The 22,461-nt window shown below is 47.1% G+C and overlaps 1 pseudogene across 1 annotated transcript; it reads right to left on the bottom strand.

Annotated features, from left to right (window-relative positions):
* Positions 1-1,289: 1,289 nt before the first annotated feature.
* Positions 1,290-21,092, bottom strand: LOC144126085 (arylsulfatase B-like; annotated as a pseudogene). The gene is made up of 11 exons (XR_013313449.1): positions 17,531-21,092; positions 15,720-15,825; positions 15,079-15,238; positions 12,293-12,405; positions 11,764-11,874; positions 10,344-10,470; positions 8,937-9,064; positions 7,415-7,709; positions 5,932-6,071; positions 4,782-5,085; positions 1,290-4,213 (listed from the first exon to the last, which is right to left on the bottom strand). The product of XR_013313449.1 is annotated as an arylsulfatase B-like (transcript).
* Positions 21,093-22,461: the final 1,369 nt, after the last annotated feature.

Raw genomic sequence — 22,461 nt, 5'->3', positions numbered from 1 at the left:
AGATGAGTTTTTCAAATAAATGCTTGAAGTTTTCGTGATTGCAATGGATAACAGCAGCAACAGGAAGGTCATTTCAGTCATTGGTCGTTCTTACGAAAAATGAGGAAAGATGTGCTGATGAACGGGATGATGGTGGGTACACGGCCTTGTCATGGCTGAGGCGGCAGAAGTGGCGATGTGCTGGTAGAATGGCACGGTTACGCGGGGATTCATGATCAAATTTATTGAAGAGGGATAGGCGAGCGACTTTTCTGCGATATAAAAGGTTGGGTAGGCTAGCTTGTGCTTTGAGTTTGGTAACGCTTGATGTATATGAATAATCAGAAAAGATAAAACGCGCAACACGGTTCGGAACGGATTCTAGTAAATCGATGTGGCTAGTTTGTGTGGGTCCCAGATAGCGTATCCGTATTCGAGTTTAGGTCGAACGAAGGTGCAGTATGTTAATGTGCGGTACGTTGCTTAAATCAGCAACGTTTCGAATTTATGCACAAGCTGCGCTCTTGTTTTGATGAGACAAATGCGAAACAAGGCCAATTTTTAGTACAAAAGTTTTCATTCATTGCGCTGTAGGAAAGGAACGAATGTGCGGAGATTCCTCACTAAAAAGGCACGGAATTCTACAGCGTAAGAACATCACGCGTGGATGAAGCTTGGAACGAATCTAGTACCTTAGTAGCTGTAGGAAAACCACTTCACTACTACTACTACTACTTAGTTACAAAGATACATTTGTACTACGTGACATCATGGCCGGGCTGCATTCGAAAAGCGTGTGCGATATAACGAGTCTTCTGAGCGTTAATAACTGAAATGCGGGTTTGCAGGTTAGCCGGTTTTGAAATGTTTCCAGTTCATTGGCTTAGTGCTTTGTTACACCGGTTAACACAGCACTAAACCAATGACCTTGCCATGTTTCCAAATCTGCTAGCGTACAGTTCGGCGTCTGAGTTGTTGCTGCTCACGAGATTTGTTATTGTGCACTCTTCTCGAATGCAGCCCAGCCATTATGTTACGTACAAATCTGAGATACGCCTGAAACCGTCCCAACAATGCCTGCAACGAACACATTCAGATTCCTTCCCATGCCCGCCCCTCTCGATCTGCTGTTGGGGTTGATGGCTTTTTGCTGGCGCTGCGCCAAATCCATCAACGCAGGGCGTTGTCCTCCACTTGACGGTAGATGGCGCATGCGTTCGTTCCTTTCTTCCACTGGTATCTCTTCTATGCCTCAGCAAAAACAGCAAACATAATAATAATAATAATAATAATAATAATAATAATAATAATAATAATAATAATAATAATAATAATAATAATAATAATAGTAATAATTTATTTCGCCACTGTCAATAGCAATACAGGAGAGACAGGCCGGTCTAAGCCTTTACATGGCTTGTAGGGCCGTGCGTAGAAAAAAAATACATAGTGACTGAAAAGTATGAATCACGCGTATATAGACATAGAAAACAATATAACAATAAACATGCAAAAGAGCACACTAAAAATTAGAAGTCCATTCAAAACAAAACTGAAAAAGAGCATACAGGCGCAAAATCTAACAAGGTGAAACAGATTGCACTAATCCTAAAACTAACTTTTCCATTCATTCTTCAATAATTCTCTCAGCTTGCCTCTAGAGCTAGCCGTAAAGATTTCATCCGGCAGTTTGTTGAGAATAGCCGGAACATAAGCGCAACTCCTGGCCGCACCATACCTCGTGTTTGACCGAGGAACAATGTAACGGTTATGTTTTCTAAGTTGTCTCGTCGGGAGTGTTTCCTGTGTAAATTCATTGTGCCAATAGTGCTTAAGGACAACTGTATCAATAAATAAGGATTTGAAGTTTGGGAGCCCAAGTTCATGGAAGATATTTTCAGCTGAGAAAATGGGTATGTTATAAGCAACGTTTTTAAGAATATTCTTTAAAATGCTGTCGATCCTGCATATCCAACGATACGAGCAAAAGACAAAGATGGTAATACCATATCTTAACGCACTGTACGCCAAATCATGTACAATCGTTTTTTTTTTACAGATAAAGGCAGAAAACTTTTGATATTAAATAATAACCATGCCACTGAGCTCAATTTAGAACAAACACCAGATAAATGGTGATGCCAGGCTAAGCTACTGTCGAAAGACACTCCTAGATACATAACACATTCCACATATTCAATATGTGAACATTTACAAGAAACATAGTTAGAAATATGTAAGTAGATAGGAATGTTAATAACCGTTGTCTTTAGTGGAGAACGAAAACAGACGAGCTGTGTTTTTTAGACGTTGACAGAAATTACATTGTCAGCAACCCAGCGCATTGCTTTGTAAATGTCATTTTTCAACAAACCAGAGGCCATTTTGTAGGATAGATGCTTTGCCAGTAACGCTGTGTCATCGGCATATTGGAACACTAAGCATTTGGAAATAGCCAAAGGGAAGTAATTCTCAAAAATATTAAACAACAATGGAGATAAAATTCACCCCTGAGGTACGCCCGCAATCAGCGGCAATTTACAACTGAAAACACCCTTATCACCGGTAACGACCACTTTTTAACGATTTCTGGGGTAGTCTTCGAGAATTTGGTAAAAAGGCCCACGGAGTCCTGACAAATACAGCTTGCTCAACAAGATTTAATAATAATAATAATAATAATAATAATAATAATATTATTAATAATAATAATAAAAATAATAATAATAATAATAATAATAATAATAATAATAATAATAATAATAATAATAATAATAATAATAATAATAATAATAATAATAATAATAATAATAATAATAATAAATGCTTTCAAATGATCAAGTCTCTCCTGCTTCTTGCTGGGCCGGTGGACAGCTGAATGAAAAAAATACGAACAAGATCAATAGCGCGAGAAAATACCGTGCGATCTTGACCTCATGAATCAAGTGGAGAGCTGTGAATAGCGGACAAGAAGCTCCTGATGGACATTCGTCACTGGGGAATGCTGCATATCTAGCGTTATCATAAACTGTGCTCTTCCTCATCTTGGCTTCCGCCGCTGTCCTCCGAGGGTGGCCACACCGAGGTTTGTCTTCAGTGTTCGTTTGGTCATCTATAAAATGTCTCGCGCACCATCCGACTCTGCCCGCACTCATGCATGCATGCCCACTCGTACGCAGAAGCCGCTGGTGAATTTCCGGGGCTGAGAAATTCCATGACCGCACAATGGAGAACCGAGGCGCCACGTACGGCCTCCTTGTTTCGACAACAAGCGGATAGATGTGCCAAATGACACCTGATGATTACACAAGGGATAGCATCAGTTACCACAAAACGCTTATTTTTTTTCGCTCTTGTAGAATTGTGTACATATATTTTTGCCCGTTACTTTCACTACTGCACTTGCGAGAGTGCTGATCACGCCTTGTCGTTTTATGTGAATAGAAGGATGTGCAAAGATGTCAGAGGATACCTGATATAACAAGCGCTGATGAAGCAAGCACCCCGAGGTCGTATAACAGCACTGCGCGAAAGTCCAGTAGAAGGCTACATTCGGTCTCAATCGATCAGGCCCCTGTGTTTCAGGGAAAACCAGCAAGAATGGCAGCCCAAAGGCGGTTGTTACGAGAGTTCAGTGGTAAAATCCTTAAGCAAGGGTCTGCGCAACACAGCCATGAACATGAAGAGTACAAGGAGGGCTCAACCCTTGTCCTTGTGCTCTGCACGTCTATGTTTATGTTGCACAGTCCATCGCCTATAGTGATGTGCCACCGACTTGCACAACAACCTGCACTCTTGAATGGTATAAAGTATTGGTAATCCGCTAATGCTCGGCCATGAACGAAGGTGAATCCTTCGAAGCGCGGTTTCTTCCCGTATTCCGACAGCACACGGGAAAGCCTACTGGAAACACTGTGAACACTGGACGCGCGTCTACCTCTGCAGCCTCTACCTCAATTACAAGCTAAGACGCCAAGTGACGTAGAACGTAAACTAAACATAAACTAAGTAGCAATGTTAAGAAAAAAGAGCCATAAAAAGGTTCTGCCGCCACGCTGGTCTCAACAGTTGGGCAGAGCAGCATGTTGTCGTTTTTGTTGCAGACTATGTCTTGCCTAGGTCCCCAGGTGCAGTTGTTGTACTCCGGGTACGCCTCGGGTTCCGGCCTGCTCTGACCCGGTGGCACCGCGATGGATGCTGCGGCATTCAGCTTCTTCATAAGGCTTTCCACAAGCTGCAAAAACAAAACAAAGGTTTAGTTAGGGCGGCACAGGCGTTAAACGTGTTAGGAGCGAAACAGCTAAGACGTACGAGTTAGAATCGTGAAGACTTCCGTTAGGTTAATACTTCGCTCTACACTTTTACCGAGGCCACACAAGCGGCCGGTAGCGAACAGAAAAATTTGATAAGTCTTTGCGGGTCTGAACCTAACATTAGTATATTTTGTTTTACTTCTTCAACAGGGCACGAAAAGATATGACTTAAGCCAGGGTGGCTTCTCCCTGTCTGCTTTCCTCTGCGCACACGCTGCTCCTAAGAAACAAAGCCATTAAGAGTACCGCAGAAGCACAACGGGGAAACCATCCTATTCTGCTTCACTGTTTCTGCTGTTGAGTACAGGAGCTTGCCAAATTATACATTTTTCTTGCTGAGCCGCCTGGTGAGTTAAGCAGAAAATAAAGATTTGATTTAAGAACTGGAATCTTGGCGTCTGCCACAAATTTCTGCCCTGCAGAGTGATGCCGAATGCCCTCGTCACTTCTCTCTCCCTCCCACGTATTTCCCGCTTTGTCGTGACTCACGTCGCTTCGTTCCGAGGGCCAGGTTCTTCCTCTCGCAGGGGTCATCGAGACGTCGAAGAGGTAAAGAGAGTCTGAAGGGTTAAAGTTGCCCTGTTCGTCCTCTTTGCACGAGAGTGCGGCTCTTCGCCTCCATTCAGGACTTGGAGCTCGGGTTTCGGTTGCCGAGTAGAGTTTGGCCAGCGTCTTCGCCGCGGCCGAGTCGGCCGTCAGTTGGTCGACGTCTATATTCGTGGAGACGTTGCCGGCGGGCTGGAACCGTCCGTTTTTCCAGCTTTTATTACTTGGGGTGACCACCAGTTTGTACCTGACGAAAACAACCGGACATGGAATTCTCCGCTTTTGAGTCTATACATTGAACGATGACTGCTGGTCATTTAGAACTAAGCTCGAATACATATATTCATGTATACAGTGCCGTCAAAACTAAATGGAAGCCAATCTTAGCCAAAAAATTTAATTTCAGCGCCCTCATTTTATACATGAGTGAATAAATACATTCAGCCTAACTGTGATTGTGTACTTACACAGTGCACCATGCAGACACAAGAAAGATAATCCGAATGCACATTGAATAACACTTATCCAGGCTTCGAGGAAAACGCGTTATAAACGTTCAGAAAAATTACACAATATATATATATATATATATATATATATATATATATATATATATATATATATATATATATATATATATATATATATATATATATATATATATATATATATATATATATATATATATATATATATATATATATATATATATATTATATATATATATATATATATTATATATTATATATATATATATATATATATGCTGCCGCTATTAACGTCGCATGTCCTGCATACCTTGTTGACCATTTAGCTAAATTGAATTGAAGCTAAGTTGAATTTAGCTAAATGAGCGCATAGGGAAAGGTCGGCGAACTTCTGCCACGCTACAGCTCTTGCGGAAACATGCATACGCAGCGCTGTGCAAAACGAGACAGGCAAAATGAAGAAAAAACGCTCGTGGTCGGATTACGGAACATAGGCAATCGTATGGAACACGAAAGAGACAGATGAAAAATGAAAGTACCACACTGCATCAATAAAATGTCGGCATCATGGTGCCAGCCTTTCATGACCGCCATGGGAAGCTAACCTTCCACTCCTGTATGCGCCACTGCCGTCAGTCGGGTCGAAGCCATGCAGCAGCTCCTGTCGTGCAGGCGGTTCGCCACGGGAGAGAGTCCCCCCACTGGCTAACACCGTCGATGGGGCCCAGGTCGTCAATTTTTCCTCCTGAGAATCGAGAAAAAGGCAGTGGGCTTAATTACGCCGGCTTGCGTGGCAGCAAGGTTGTTCGGTAGCGACCGGAAGAACCTGGCACGGCATTGTTCCTCTCTTTCCAAGGATGTGCGAGCAGAATTTAAGAAAGAAACTTTCGCAGAATCAACTGAATACATATCTAATCGGGAGCATTAAGCAACGTCTGCGTACACCTGGCGTGTGTGGGATACGTTTTGTCTGCGTGAACTGAAATTCCAGCGAGCTGCGGTATTTCGCAGAAGTCTATTTGCCTCCACGGATAGGTTGACACCCCAGACGAGCATTGCTCTAGACTCGACTGTAAAGCTACGCGTCTCTCTTCGTCTTCAAGAGATCTGTGAAAAAGCTTAAATATCAAGAACCGTTATTATTGAGATATATACACAGTTTCTTAAAAGTTCAGAGCACGGGGGAGGTTGCTTCTACGCCTTACAGTAGAACTCTTGCAGAATCCATGGAAGTCCTAACGTTTGGAGGGGGGAGGACCAGAGTTCGTTTTACCTTTAAGAAATTTTCAACGTTGGGAAGGCACGAGCTACGCGGCGTGGCCCAGGATCAAATCTCCCTGGTCTGTAAACTTTTTTGACAAAAGGGTGTGTGTAATACAGGTTCACCACCTCCTGCACGCCTGACCTGATTTTCTGCGCCCTCGCTTCATATAGAGGCAAGCCTCGCTTTTCAACGGCGCAAAAATTCACCCGCCTTCTGCTGTATTATTAGATTCAGCAGGCCAGCACGACAATGTATAGCTCTTCTGCACGCCCTGTCAAATGTCCGTTTTTTTATTTGCGCCGACCTCCAGCTTGGCATTTCTTTATCCCTATTTTTCTTGAAGACAGCCAACCAACCCTCAGTCAAACTGGCCGCCACACTGCCTTCTTTTCTCAACGCTTTCATTCTATTTCCTTGCCAGCCGTGAGAGCAGCTTATTTTTTTTATGTGACTGCCACAGAATATTTGAGCGGCATTTCAGTGCCACCCTGCATCGATGATTATTGCCTTGCTTGAATATTTCCTGCAACATACCACATACCACACAGTATACCGTAGTTTTGTGGCGACAACGACATCATGAGCAATGCTCTGTATGCTTTATCGCCACCAACTATTCTCTGTTCTTATTGATTTTTGGGTTGGTTTGTAATTTGTTGCGAGGTTGTTGGGGACCTGTTTTTCTCATTCATTTCTCTCAACAGAAATATGGCAAACAAAGAGCATCTTTCTTCAGCCAACCGACGTTCTTCTCATCGAGGCTTCTGTTAAGTTGCTTTTTGCCTGGTATGTACCGCGCTAATATAGATGAGCAGAGTGCGTACCGGCCGCCTGGTACAGAGTGGGCATCCAGTCAACCATGTGCATGAGGTCCCATGAGACGCGGCCTTCCGCACCGCTGCGGTCCAGCAGCCGGGGGACCAGATGAACGCCGGAACGCGCACACCGCCTTCCCAAAGCGACTGCTTGGAACCGCGCAGGGGCCAGCTGGAGCCCATCCCGATGGGGGTCCGGTCCATTGTCGCTGCTGAAGATGATCACAGCATCCTCCAGCATGCCTTTCTCGTACAGGGCCTCGACGACAGCGCCTGTCGCCTGGTCCCATCGTGTCCAGCGTGGCTGCCATTGAGAAGGAACGCCATCAATGGTTCCAGTCAAGTATGATACGCAGAGCTAAGATGGCGCTTCTAATCAGAATACAAAATGAAGCGCCTATGTGACAGCATGTGTGGATATAAAACCCGAGCGCATTTAGTGCCTGTTGCATGTATAAGGAATATGGAACAATGAATCGAGAAGTACGTTTACGTTTCGGCCGACGACTTAATCTGCTTTTTATTTTCACCAATGTCTCTTAGTTTCCAGCGGAAATGAATCAGCCCGGGAAATTTTAGAGGCCTATCGCACAAGAAAAAAGACGGGGCGCATACACAATGATGACCTTTAAAAGCACTCTTAGTCCAGGGCGCCTTCATTAGGGTTGACACTCCTGCCAGTCAGCATACACCAGTGGTTTGCACTTGTGGGGTCTTCCCCTTCTGCAGAATGGATGTTACTTTATTCCATGCGGGAAAACTTTTTGTCGCCATAATGTCACTTCGATGTATTGAACTGAACGAATACTCCAACGTAGAGGGCGATTTAAATTGGGGAATATTTACATTTAAAATCCGCCTGAGTACAGCCATAATACTTCAGTGGATCGCTGTGTAATATTTTCTACTTTTTAGCAGCTGAAGAATTCATCCTGGCCGGTGCTTTAACCAAGGAGAGCCGCTACACTGGGAAACTAATTGTATCAACTGCGTGGCTTGCAGACGATAGGGGGAAGCCGAATCGATCTGCCACGCCGCCTGGGAAATGTATTAGTCCTATGGTTTAGGCACCATCGCTAAGCAAGCACCCACAAATTAGTGGTCTAAACAGGACGCCTCCTCCCTGCCCTGTGCTAGCCGTCCTGGAAGGGTGGCTGACAATGCAGGCTGTAGAGTAACTGTCCTCGTGTGGCGGTGGTTCCTGTGTTAGAGCCCCTGTCTGGGACGAATTTTTTCTTCATCTACGAAGAGTTTAGAAAGCTGTAGAGCTTCCTTCTGAAACCATACAACTGCGCTCTGGTGAATTCTAATTGTCCTCGTGTCAGAACCCACATGCAGTTCATGCATTCGTAATACAGGGCCTTCTACGAAATCACCCGAAGTGTTTGTATTTGCAGCGCCCATCTGTTTCCTCCAGAGCAGCGTCGCTTCACCGAATCTCGTTAATTATTTGTCTTATTGATATTTGTGACTTGCAATGCCATTGGTTTATGTTTAGCTGAGATCAGGCGGTGGCTCCAAGATTGCTTACCTGCGTACCCTATTCGATTCGTGTCGCCAATGTACAGGGAATTTCCGCCTGTTCTCTTCGGGTGGTTGGAAATAGCGCTGACCGGTGCCGATGTGCGGGGCTTGCATGCTGAAGAACAGAAATAGTGGCTGCGCGCAGCAACGGCGCAAATGCACCTCTTAAGCGCAGGACTCCAGCTTGGGACGAGAGGATAGCAGTGCGCACGCCGCCCACTCGAAGTGGCTCACTGCCTCTCCGTTGAATATTTTTTTGATGCTGAAACCGTCTAGGGTTCTCGGCGTAGATGCCTCGATTCCACGTGGTTCTCGGAGCAAGCCGTGCACAGTTACAGTACGCTGTTTTAGGTTTTTGTTGTTTGTTGCGAAATAGGCTTGTTGTATAGTCTTCGCAAACAATCTAGTGGCATCTAACGGGGATACGCCCCATAAACCTAACCTAACCTAACTTGCGCCACTTGACGAAGAATGACAAGGCCGCACACTGTCCTGACGGCGATGGAAAAAGTATGCTTTTTAAAAAAGTAAACATAATGACAGTAGCGGGTGAGGGCATGTTCATACAAGGTAATGATACCGCGATATCAAGACTACGAGCTATAAGGAAATCAAAAAGTGCTTTCCTTCAATGTGTGTTATCCTCACCGCGAAACATCCATTTCTTCCAGAATGTAAGCAATTCCTGTTGTCCGCAAGTTGGATGATTAAACCTAAACCTATCGCAGGTACGTAATCGGCAAGAGGTTCCTTCTGAATGCAGTTGGTCGCAAAAGGTGGATAAATACGCGTAGAGCCACCTGAGTGAACAGAAGGCTGCGAGTCAGCCGGGAGCATATTTACTAGCAGCATGCGACACGGACGGAGCACATTTGAAAACTTTCACATCATCGTATGCGCGTTCGGATTCGCACATAGACAGAAGGGTTGTCCGGTACTTACTCTACACCTTCGATACTGATGCTGCCACGACGCATATACATGTTTGTTCTTTTTTGCAGTTTTGCTTGACCACAGTGTATGCAAGGTGTGTACTACGACTGCACGTGCTGCTCAAGGCATGTGTCCCCAGCCGCCCGTTGCAGTCCTTTGTTAATATTACGGAGCCCCAAAAGTTTGCTTCTAAGCCATAGTTCTTGCAGCGTCCGTGGAAGTCCTAACTTGTGAAACGGTATAGTAGACAGCTGCTCGCGCCATCGAGAGGTTTGGAACGCTGACAACGCGTAACGAGCCATACAGCATGGCCCAGAAGAAAACCACTTGGACTCTAAACTTTTGACAAAGGCTGTACGCTAGCACAGCGACGGGAATGATTATGCACGTCAGTTTGTGTACCTAACCTGTAGAGTCGCATCACTATGTCGTGGTAACTCAACACCACAGCTCTCTTCATTTTACCCTATCTTTCACTTACCTCGGAGGCGTCGTGATCCCTGATGATGGTTTTCGCCCCTGCTCAAGAAGATGTCCATGGAGTAAACACCGTAGGCATCTGTCAGTAGCTGCTCGTTGAACCAGAAGTCGTAGCCGCACGATCCGTTCTGCATGCACCCAGGAAGGACGAGACATAAAGTACGCCAAGGGGCCGACTGCTTTTGCGGCGTCGCTTTTAGGCGCACACGGCTTCTGTTCGATCTTCGTATAGTGTACGACCACTTCGGATGACAAGTGTTTCATGGGCGGGAATTTAAATGTCGCCTTGGCTGTGCCTGGGTTCAACGATTTCGTTCACGTCATTGAAAGAGATCACGCGTTTCCATTCATCAGGTTATGCACAAATTGTCACGATATAGATTCAATTTCTGATGGCTTCGACGCACCTTTTTCTTTCTCATTTCCAAGAACATACCATGAGAAGCTGGGCCCTAACAGTAGTAGCGGCTGCTCATTTTCGCAAACGAGAAATATCGCAGAGGAACTTACCACTTGCCAGAGGAAAGAAACTACCCGCTAGACTGCACGTCTTCTGGAGCCACGAAATTGAAATATGTGCCTAACAATTGTATTCACGTGTGATGACGCGGTCTTTATTTAGCGGACTTGGCGCAAACGTTTTCTATATAGCGCAAAAATCCCGCGTTCAAGTGAGGCATCGCCCAGCAAAAAAAAAGGAAGAAAAGCATCACGTTTCACGCGCAAAGCAGGCACTGATTACAACTGTGCCATGTCACAGCCTAACTGTAACCCAACTGATAGCCGCGCCTACAGCGACTGCTGTCACAAGTCACTTGCGCACTCGGATTGTGTTTTTCTCCGCAGATGACCGCATGCACAGATGTCCCTGAAACGAAAGAGTCGCGTACCGAAAAGCCCACGCTCCTAAAGGTACGCCTTGGCCAAAAGATGTCGAATCTGCTTGCGTGGGTTGGTTGGTTCGACGTATTTGTGATGACAAAATAACACGAGGTTAATAGACACAACAGAATTAAGGCTTCCACACAGCATAGCCGCAATTGCATGAAAGTTTTTTGCTGTGTGTTTATTTTACCTCTCTCATGATAGTCATTTATAACGGCCGGGTACTGTTATTCTTATTTCTTACACATCGTTACTCTTAAACGCTTATAATGCTTGACCAAGTTTATGGTGACTGAGATTAACTAAATATTCTTCATTTTTCTATAATTTTTCCTCTCTGCATTGCTCGACCACGAAGGACAGAACCTTTATTCTAGGTCTTATAGTCCGTGCTGATGGGCTTCAACGAGCTAATTGTTCACAGCGACCAGTAGTCTATCTCGATCGAATGATTTATTGATTAGTTGACTAATTTATCGATCGACCTTTGAATCGTAACTGCAGAGGCAGGAAACGTGGTTGGGAAGTGCACCTACGTAAGTGACCGTGTGTGTGACGTAGTCCTCGCCGTGGTTGAGATAACCGACGTGGCTGTCGAAGCCTCGGTTCGTTGGCGTGTGACTCCACGTCGAACATCCAATATGCCACTGTGAGAGACAAAAAGAAAGAGCATCGAAAAGTACCCAAAATCTCCGATAACTTGCTCGTGCTTCGAGCTGAGAACGTGTGTTTTGTTGGAACGAAATATTCACTAAAAACCCTTCAGCGACCGTCTGCAGAGTTTCCAATTAATTGAATGGACACAAAAACCGGCGCAGAGAGTTCCGCGGACAGAAAGAAATGGTTGATGCAGACGTTAAATCAACTCGCAGGTTGCTAGTAAAAAAAAAAAAAAAAACTCCCTGTTTCTGTAATTTGAGGCGCTTGAACATCATTTCAAGCATCCCTTAGCAAGCATGCCTGCTTTTGCAGCCCGGTTCAGTCAGGCGTAGCATCCTAGGCGGCTTTAAGCTGGGCTACCTCTTTGAAACACACACAATTCCTCGTGCTCCAATTGAAGCTCACCTTGCCTACGATGTGGCTCTTGTACCCAAGCTTTCCGAGATGCTTCGGCAGCAGATTCACATTCAGAGGGACTCCGCCAGGCGCCGATGGAAAGAACAGATTCCCATCCAAGCCTGCACCGCAAAAGACGCACAGATGTTGACCGCCAGACGATGGTATTCATGCTCCGCTCGCTACCATGCGCGGTATTGAGGGGCCTTGTGAAAGAGTCCCCCCCCCCCCCCCCCCCCCACACACACACACACACTTTTTTCTCTTCATATGATTAGAGTCACAGAGAAGTAAGCTTTGGGGGTATCTGAGTGAGACCCAAGCAAGCATACTGCAGGCCTGGGTTAGACGACTACAAATTACGCATTCTCATCGGCCAGCAGGTGGACGCAGCCAATCTTCATTATCATTGACGAGGAGGTGGTCATGTCATCCCGGAAAACTGCTGTCAGAGAATTGTGTGTTACGAATGACACACTACTGATGCTACTTAAGCGCCGTAACCCGAGGAAAAGCTTTCAAATGGGTCTGCCGCTGGACAATCTACAGACATTGTCTAAAGCTTGGAAGCAATGCTGTAATGGCGGCTAGTTGGTTTGTCATCTTCAGGTTGGCGCGCTATCCTTTGGCACAAGGGCAAGTTACAAAAAACAGGACAAGTTTCGCGCACGTACTTGTCTTGTCCTCTTTTTTGTAACTATAGTCCTTGTGCCAAAGTATAGCGCGCCAACCTGAAGAAAAAAAAAAGCTTGGAGCTCAGGGGGGTTTGTAGGCTAAGACATGTCGTGGAGCTCTTGTAGCGGCTGCGGAAGTTCTAACTTTCGGTGTGGGGGAGAATCAGGGCTCCTGCTGCCATCATGAGACTTGCAAAGCTGGGGACGCATAACGAGCCACATGGCGTGGCAGGAGCAGGCTCCTCTGGGCTCTAAACTTTTGACGAAGGTGCACCTCTGTCATCTTCAACGAAACCATTCTGCACAGCTAGCACACAATTTAGGCCCTAGTGGGTCACACGTGGAAAGCTGTGATTGGGGCAGCCACTCCAATGTTGGCTTGCTGAGGCGAGCGTGCGGGAAAGCACAAAACTGGGCAGGCCATTGACCACCCTGCATCGGTCCCACATCGGCACTGGAAGGGCTAATCGGGTGAACATTCCTTCATTCGAACTTCATCAGCTCCCTTTCCGCTTCGTGAGGGCAGATAGATGTAGGTGTAGGCACCGTGGTGGAAAAATCTGGACAAACCAAAATGCAGCTGCCGACACAATGCCGAAATTAGTCTTACATCGGCCTGTCAGCGCTGAACAAGCCGACATGCTTGCATTCGTGTGAAATTGTACCTATCAGCTAACATGCATTATGCATGTCACAAAAAGATTCTTATTTTTTATGCTCATAGTCATGTTAAACAAGCAAAATAACCATGGCGCACTTAGCAGATTACAAGCACAACCAACAAGGATGCACTAAAACACGTGGAACCCAAAGACAGCGCACGTGGACTGTAAGCGCAACACCCGATGTGGGACCGATTTCTGTGACCCGTGTGGACTACCTACATTGGTCTGACGTCATACTCACTTGGAAACTGCAGGTACGCTTCCCATATCGCTCCAACACGGTACAGATTAGTAGACTAGACATGGGCTGCCTACACTTACCTGACAGACCTACTAGGGAAAGTCGACTGCCTACATTTGTCCAATCCTAGCTAAGCAGCACAGGATGCTGGGCCCCTGGTGGCCCGAGGTGGGTGGTTAGGATTCTGGCAGCCCAATTATTTCGCAAGTCGGCTCGGTTTGGGGAACATGGGAGCGCACCTGCGTTGGGCTTGTCTTTCCAGACCTTGCATTGGTCTCATATTGGTAACCGAAGGGTGAACTGGGACCACATTCAACGTGTAACCGCCATCTTTCGGCTTTGGCAGTCAGATGCTCTCTTTTAATCTACGGAGGCTATAGATAGGGTATTCTGATGGCGAACGATGAGCGCATGCGCTCGAAAATCCACGAAGAATGGGTAAGCACAAGGACAATCGCCTGTCCTTGCGCTTGGTCTCTTTTTCGTGCATTGCGCTCATCGTTCACCATAAGATACTATGCACCAACTAACCCCAACCGAAGTTTTATATGTAGGGATTGTTTACAATCTACGCATTTCTCTTTCACCTGAATGATTATGTGAACATGACCTATTGCCGAGTAGCCTTTACGAAAGCCGGCCTCCTCATTTTGCTGATTGAGGTTTAAGGCTGTCATGGCTCTATTAGCGATTGCCTTAGAAACTACCTAGTACTCGTATATAAGAAACAGTAAGCTGATTGGTCCGTGATTATTAAAGTTATTGATGTATTCATATTGCTAATCGCATTACCCTCCTAGTCTCTTAGCGCGTACGTCTGGTTTTTTGGCCATACCTAGTTTCCTCTTTACCGCTTTTAGGCTACCTCCGCTCTTTAGAGTATGCTCGATTATCTCCTTATTATACTGCCTTATGTCGGTTACTATGCGCTTACTGATTAACTTTGATAGCTTTGCCAGTTCTGTTCTGTCTGCAGGGGTTAGAGGCTTTCATGCTTTGGCGTTTTTTAGTCACATCTTTCGACTCCCGAGAAATCTTGCCGGTATCCTTTGTGCTATGTGGACGTAAATACACATATTCTTCCATTTGAAATCGTGCCTATACACACGTACTTAGCTGGGAGTGCGGCCGGAATGCGCAGGTTGCATTATCATAGTAGATTACATAGAGATAGGATTCGCGGTGTGAGGCAAGTTTGCAAGTACGCTGGCGCACCGAAGCGTAGCGGATACAGCCCCGTGAGCAAGGCGGCCCTGGACGGAGAGCACACGGACTGCGCGTAGTGGTTGTTGAGCACCACCCCGTCGGCGGCCAGGGCGTCCAGGTTGGGCGTCGGGATCTGGGGGGACCCATGGAAGCTGGTGTCGGCCCAGCCCTGCGTGCGTGCATGAAGCCCACTTTTGTAAGAGCCCTTCATCAGTCGTGCGCAAGCTTGCATCGCGTTGTTTACGCGCATTTTCCTCGTTTCTGCATCAGACAAGACTTAACCACCTCAGCAGTTATTCCTGACCTGCCCTCGCTGTAGGTTGGAGCTGACAATCCTGCCCGGAAATGGTGGTTTAGTTAGACTATATTTAGGCAAGCGTCACATGGTGTGCATCATTATGCCATCGTATCCCGCTGACCAAAGCAAAATTGTGTGAAGTTGTCATAATGGTCTCAGAAAAATTTTAGGATTTATACATGTCATCAATAGGTAAGAAAGGTTCTTCGAGACAACCGCTCTGCAAAATCATCCTGTTCTTGAGCTTAAAGCGAATTTTAAAAATGTATGCCACGTTGCATGCTTATTCATGACCGTTTGGTCTGTTTCAGGAACAGCCACTGCACGTTCCGGCCTAGAGGAGGACACTTACCATGTCATCAGCGAGTATGAAAATGATGTGCGGCTTCCTTCTGTTTGAGCCCGTTGCAGCCGGCGTCGCGGTCGCCATCATCAGCATCAAGAGCGCAGGCACCATTCTTGGAGAGAAGGCAGAGACACAGGCGTAATGCTTGAGCGTATAATTGACAGTGAGCGAATAACTGACGCATAATTGAGCGTATAACGTGACGATGCACTTCCGGAGAGCGGCGCACTGCACCGGCCTCGACGCTAGGAGTGCGTCGTCAGGTGGCGACCGTACATGCAGTGCGGCAGGGTTCGGAACTTGGAAGGGGGTGATTTACCTTTGACCCCGATTGTACTTGGTCCCTATCGTGACGCAGCTTCGGTGTCACGTGCACGAAAAGCCTCGTTAAATTACCCTAAGGTGACGGGTCTGATAAAACGCTCTGAAAGTCCTGTATGAGCATACGTGAGTGCGCGAGAGATTTATGTGCGTGCGGTTCGATTACCTTTTTTCACCCTCATCCGAGTATTCTGACAGATTGTAGACTACAGGGCAAACATCTTCAATATATCGTCATTGAATTGCGTCTCCACCTCCTCCTACGCCGTACCTCAAGAAGCCTGTGTGAAACACCAGGGGTGTTTCACCTGGAACCTTCACCTAGAAAATGTGTTCTTCCAACTCAAAAAGCCTATATTTAAAAATTGCGGAAACACCCTGTAATTGTGAAACACCCTGTATTCATACAAGAACAGTGTTTTCACTGGCATGTGGTATGCAGGCAGCTGTAGTTTAAGCTGCGTGTTGTGCGAACGGAGTTACTGAGGCGCTCAAGAGCAGCACTGTGCACGTTTCTTCTACAGTGCCTAAAGTGGCGATGTCCAGGTAATCCGAAATTACGTTTATCTTCGCGCCACGTTAACATGGACACTGGTTCCAGACCAAAGCTTCCTGTAGCGAGTCGTCTATAATAACGAAGGGAGAAGAGCAAGAAATTTTTGAAGTACTTTATGATTAATGTCCCGAGATGCCTTACGACATTAAATCCCATCATCAGCGTTATTAATGTCTTGTTTTGTGCATAGAGGTGCGCAGTGAAGTATAAATTGGAGAAAATCTTAGCGGATTTATGTGTACTGTATCCTGCTTGTTATTATCATTAAAAAGTGCGAGACTTTTTTTAATCGACTTGCGGTCCATGAGGACCCTGATGGCGTCCCATGGTGTACTTTCTACCACTACAATTGTTCACATACCACTAACTGTTAGTACGTTTATGTAACCAGTCGGCTGACCGCTGCTCAACACGAATCCAACGCAGCTGAAGTTAGAGTTCTCTTTACAACCATTCATAGAATGCGCCTAATGTAAAAACGCATCGACCGGGCACCTTGGCACTATGGAACATGAGACCAAAGAAAGGTAGTTACTGAGCCATTTGCGCTTTCGCACTGCTTTTCGCTGGTGTCCTACATTAGAAACTCGAAAAGAAACATCTGGGCATGGCAGTCCAGGTTTTGTTCTCATCACCATTCATATTAACCGAAAGAATTACATAACCCCAAATGAACATTGCGCATTTTCACACTGTCTATAGTCCGAACAGCGAGGCTCCATATTGAACAGGCAGAGAGCCATTCAGAATGGTCGACCTATGGAAGAAGTATCCATAATTTGCTTATTTATAATAGAGACGAAATAACGAGGTATGCACAATTTTCATAAGACATCCACTCAGCCGTTTCCTAATGAAACCTGTGTTATTCACTGAGCAAAAAAAAAAGACAAATACGAAGAATTATATCGACAACACTGCGTTGGAAAACTAAGCGTACCTTTGGCTCTGAGAGCCCCCCCGCATGTTGCCGATTCCCGATTTGCTCGCGGGCCTTCGTGCCGAAGCGGCGACACTGTTTGCCAGTTAGAGCAAAGCTGTAGCGACTGCCAGCACGGCCATATCCGCCTTCGCTCGTCTGATGGGAGGCGGGCAGTGGATGTTTTGCGCAGATCATTCTTTTAGGTGGGTTTTGATTAAAGCGTTTCCGTTCTGTACGCCAAGGGCGTCGCCAAGAGGAGTGCACTGACGGGCTCGTCGACCCGGTCCTGCAGCACGGGGCAGCAGTGCGCGGATAGCACTGCAGAGGAAGGAAGGATACAACTGCTGGAGACACGGCGGCATGCGGAGCGCAACAGCTTCCTCTCTCTCTCGCACACGCGCGCGCACACATGCTCGCATGCACACACACACACGTGCACACAACTGCTTCCCCCTCTCTCTCTAACACACGTGCGCACACGCACGCACGCACGCATGCACACACACAAGTACACACAACAACTACTTCCGGAGAGAAGAAGTGTGTCCCTGCTAAACTGGCTGCACATCGCTCTTCAGAAAAACCTCGCCATTGTCGTTTGGAGCCACCTTACTTGGGTACAGCCACAAGTCTGTTTTTACTGCCGTGCAGAATTTTTTAATGGAATCAAGATGGCTACCTTGTTAATTTTTTTTTAATTTTTTCAAAATTATTTTTATTCTTACAATTATCATTATCATTTTACTACTCGGCTATAAACATCAGTCTCGATCTCCTGCGTGCATTCTGCATTTCCCGTTTCATTTCGTTGTTCCTTTTTTTTACTTCTTCCGTCCTTACCATTCATTTTAATTTCGTCCAGGAATTATTTACCTCAAAAACTCTCTGGTGTCCGACGAAACAAAAGGCAACACAAAAGGCTCGCCGTCGAATGACTAAGCATTGGCCAATACATGACAGTATAACTTTATTACAGACATCCAATCGGTTCGCAGCTCTCCAGTGGGATGACGACGAGTGGCCGGAGCTCCCTGAGCACACCTCGCATGATCCTTCAGCTCAGCAGCCTTCTAACGATACTGTGCGAAAAGAACGCCTCCGAAAACAGCCAACAAAGCAGCGCAGTGTGCCGGAACTACCGCAGGACGATATGGCCGCAGTCGACGAACAAATCGCACGTCTTTTAGCGAGGTCATCAAGCTCTGGCAACACCGTGAACTGCTCGCTCGACGTAGACGGGCAGCGGAATCATCCGCCACATCTGTCAATGGCGCAGCAACATCACCTTCCTGCCGCCCACCAGTGTTATTTCCTGCCGCCTCTTCCCAGATTACCGGAATGCCACTGGACCACTCTGCGACTTCTTTGCTCCGGTTTATGGTTAACCAGTTGTCCAACCTGACGTCCGTGATTCTACAGTGCTTGGGCTAGTAACTAGAAATGGCAAGTTCCAGTCGTGCTGGTGTGCTGAAGTGGAACTGCAGAGGCATTTCCACGAAGGTGGGAGAGCTCAAGACCCGACTACAAATTCACAAGCTCCAGGTATGGGCCATGTTGCAACAGGAAACAAACGCCTTGCCATCGATTCCAGGCTTCAGTGCCTACATGTCTCCTTCAATGATAGGCCGTCATGTACAAACTGCTGCTCCCCTGGGAAAGGCGGCGGTGTATGTGGACTCACGTTTTCCGCATGTACGCCTTGCTCTCGAAAACTGGGGCACGTCGTATCAAGAGGTAGTGGCAGTGGCTGCGAAATTTAAGAAGGGAACTGTAGTGGTCGTTTCATTTTACGTTAGACCAGCCGGTGGTGCTACCTCCCGTGTTAATCTTGGCTGGTTGACAAGCGTCCGTCGGCAGTATCCCGGGTGTCCGATTTTAGTCGGAGGCGACTTTAACGCCCCTCACCAGGATTGAGGGTACCCCACTTCGAGCCCTCGTGGCAGGCGTGTGCTGGACGCCTTCACGGATGCCCAATTTGTGCTGCTCAACCATCCTGGGACAGCAACACGGCCAGTGCGTCGAACTCGCAGTGCTTCCTATGCTCCAGACTTGACGTGGTGGTCGGGTCCGGGTCCTTCACACCTCACATTTACGACCTTTACGCTACAAATGTTCTGTGATCAACTGGGACAGTTTTCGCTCCTGTATGGACAATCTCTCCTCAGACTCTTCGCCAATCCTTGTTGAGCGCATACAAACAGCGCTTAACGGTGCTAAAACTACCACCTGGACTGATGTTGGTCGACTGGCACCAGACCTCGGCCTTCTTAACTTGTGGGCGGCACGCCGTCAAACCGAGCTGGCTGCTACGCGAGACCCTTCTTCATCGCAGACACGTACGCGATTGCACTATCTTACAGCTAAGGCACGCAAATATGAACGCGACCTCTCTCGACGGCAGTGGCATGCGTGGTGCGAACAATTTTCTGCAAAATCCTCTAATGCCTCTCTCTGGCGAACATTCCATACAAGGAACGCGGTCGCCGTTCGACTGACGCAGCAGCAACCGCATGCTTCGCGGCTAACTTGTCGCCAGATGATTTCGCCAAAGAAGCAGCGCGAAAGTTCTTCCCAAAAAACAATGCTGTGCCTTCTTCAGCCGCTAGTATAAAAATGGCAGGCATCCCAGCGCATGTATATCAAATGCCGTCTGATGTCGACGTAGATGGAATTGCGTGTCCGTTCTCTATGCCTGAGTTGCTGGCTGCAATAGATGATGCGAAACGGAAAACAGCGCCCGGCCCGGACAATATTCAGTACGAGGTGTACAAGAACCTGAGTAGCGCTACACTCCCTCAACTACTTGACACCATAAACAAAGTATGGTTGGATGGCGTAGTGCCCGAGAGATAAAAATCCGCTGTCGTGATTCCTATCCCGAAACCAGGAAAGCCTCCGACGGACCTTGCCAACTTGCGACCTATCTCCTTAACTCCTACGCTGTGCAAGCTGGCGGAGAAAATGCTAGCCACACGATTGTCATGGTGGCTAGCGCAGCACGGTTTTTATCACCCAGCACAAATCGGCTTTTGTCTATATATTCGTACAGAGTACGGGTTGGCTGTCTTAACATCTGCAGTTTTGTCATCTACCCGCAGCCGCAATGTGCGTACTGTTTTAGCAATGGACGTTGAAAAGGCATATGACAACATCAGTCACGCAGCCATTCTGAACTCCATTGACATGCTTCATCTCCCTCTGAGAGTGCGTAGTTTTGTCCAATCATTTTGGAAGGCAGAAAATTTGCAACACGCCTCAGCGGCGAAGCGGTCGGATTATTTGTTCCTCTCTGCGGCATGCCCCAGGGATCAGTATTGTCGCCGACGTTATTTAATATTGCTTTCATCCCGCTGGCTTGGCGCTTTCATGACATCCGTGACACAAAATTTCTTCAGTATGCTGACGACATCACGGTGTGGAGTACTCACCAAGATCTCCGTACTCAGGAGGCTGCCCTTCAATCTGCCTTGGATGTTACCTGCAATTACGCATCATCCATCGGACTTCAGCTATCCGTGCATAAAACAACATACACGCCAGTCGCCAACAGCTGGCGACGCCGTAAACTTGCTGCATTTCCAATCCATCTTTGTTTATCAGGCACCCCACTACAGGAAAGTCCGAGTGTAAAAATCCTTGGCTTAATGATTCACCAATCAGGATCAGCGACTGCATGGCTTTCTCAGGCAAAAAGCAAGCTATTCAGACTTTGGGTTTGATTAGAAGAATTTCTCCTAAAACTGGTGGCGCAGGCTCGTTCATTGCAGGGCAGTTGGTGAGGGCAGTTCTGCAGCCACGCATTGTTTATCAAGCCCAGTTTCAACATCTTACAAGAGCCCAATGGGATCGCCTTGAAGCTGTGAACCGAGAGGCTATGAGGACCATTACGTGCCTTCCACGCATCACGCCGGGCATAGCTTTACAAGAGAATGCGCAGTTCAATACCATTGATGAGCTGGTGCAGCAGCGCCGTGAAGCGCGCAGCCTTAAGGCCAGTCTATCGCACTCCACGCATGCACTGAGGACTTATGCAACGTCACATTCCATTCTTCAGCCGCCAACGCCAGTTCTTCCCCCATGGAAGTTTGTACAGCTCAGCGACAACAAGCCAACAGATAATCGCCGGCCAACATCTGCTAATTCGGCATCGTTGCTTCGCCAGAAATTTGAGGATCAAGGTGCTTGCCTGCCTGATGGATCCATTGTTGTCAACGTGGACGCAAGCATACAAGACTGCAAAACAACAACAGCTATCTACTGCCCGTGCAGACCTGCCCAGAATCAAACCTCTTGGTTTCAGCTTACGGAACCCCCTTCGTCCTTTTGTGCTGTGCTCGTTGCAGTTCAAGATGCACTCTGCTCCGTGGACGACATAACTATGCTCCCTGCGGCCCGCGTTGTCATCCGCACTGACGCCCTTCAAGTTGTCCGGTTACTACGACGTGTTAGCCACTGTCCAATGATATGTCAGGACATCCATCGACTCGCGGTACGCATCCCGCAGCCATTTAGTATTGAGTGGGTCCCACGGGATCTGCTGACCTATCAAACCCAGGCAGATTTAGCGACCCGCCTTGCGAATACAAACTCATCACCGTCTCGGCTCCTTCATTTGGACAATTTTACCCTCCTTTCATCAAGAAAGGAACTCCTCCGGCGCCGCACACGTGCTCTCATCCCTCCGTGTGCGGTAACCCTCTCCGGCGGTCTTACCCGTGCAGAGGAGGTTGCGCTTAGGAGGATCTGGGTCGGGGTTGCCCTCACATCAGCCGTCACTCGGAAGTGGCCTCAGTACCGAGATTTGTATCCTCGGCCAGGGTGCCCGATATGTAAACACGAGGACACTAAAGCCGATATACATCACTTACTGTGGGACTGCCCAGCTCTCAAGCCTACAAGGGTCCGGCACCTGATGGTAGCAGGTCTTTCACCAAGCAACCCTGCTTCAT

Source organism: Amblyomma americanum, chromosome 3, assembly GCF_052857255.1.
Source record: "Amblyomma americanum isolate KBUSLIRL-KWMA chromosome 3, ASM5285725v1, whole genome shotgun sequence".
Lineage (NCBI taxonomy): Eukaryota > Metazoa > Arthropoda > Arachnida > Ixodida > Ixodidae > Amblyomma > Amblyomma americanum.
This window is presented reverse-complemented; position numbering and strand designations above follow the sequence as displayed.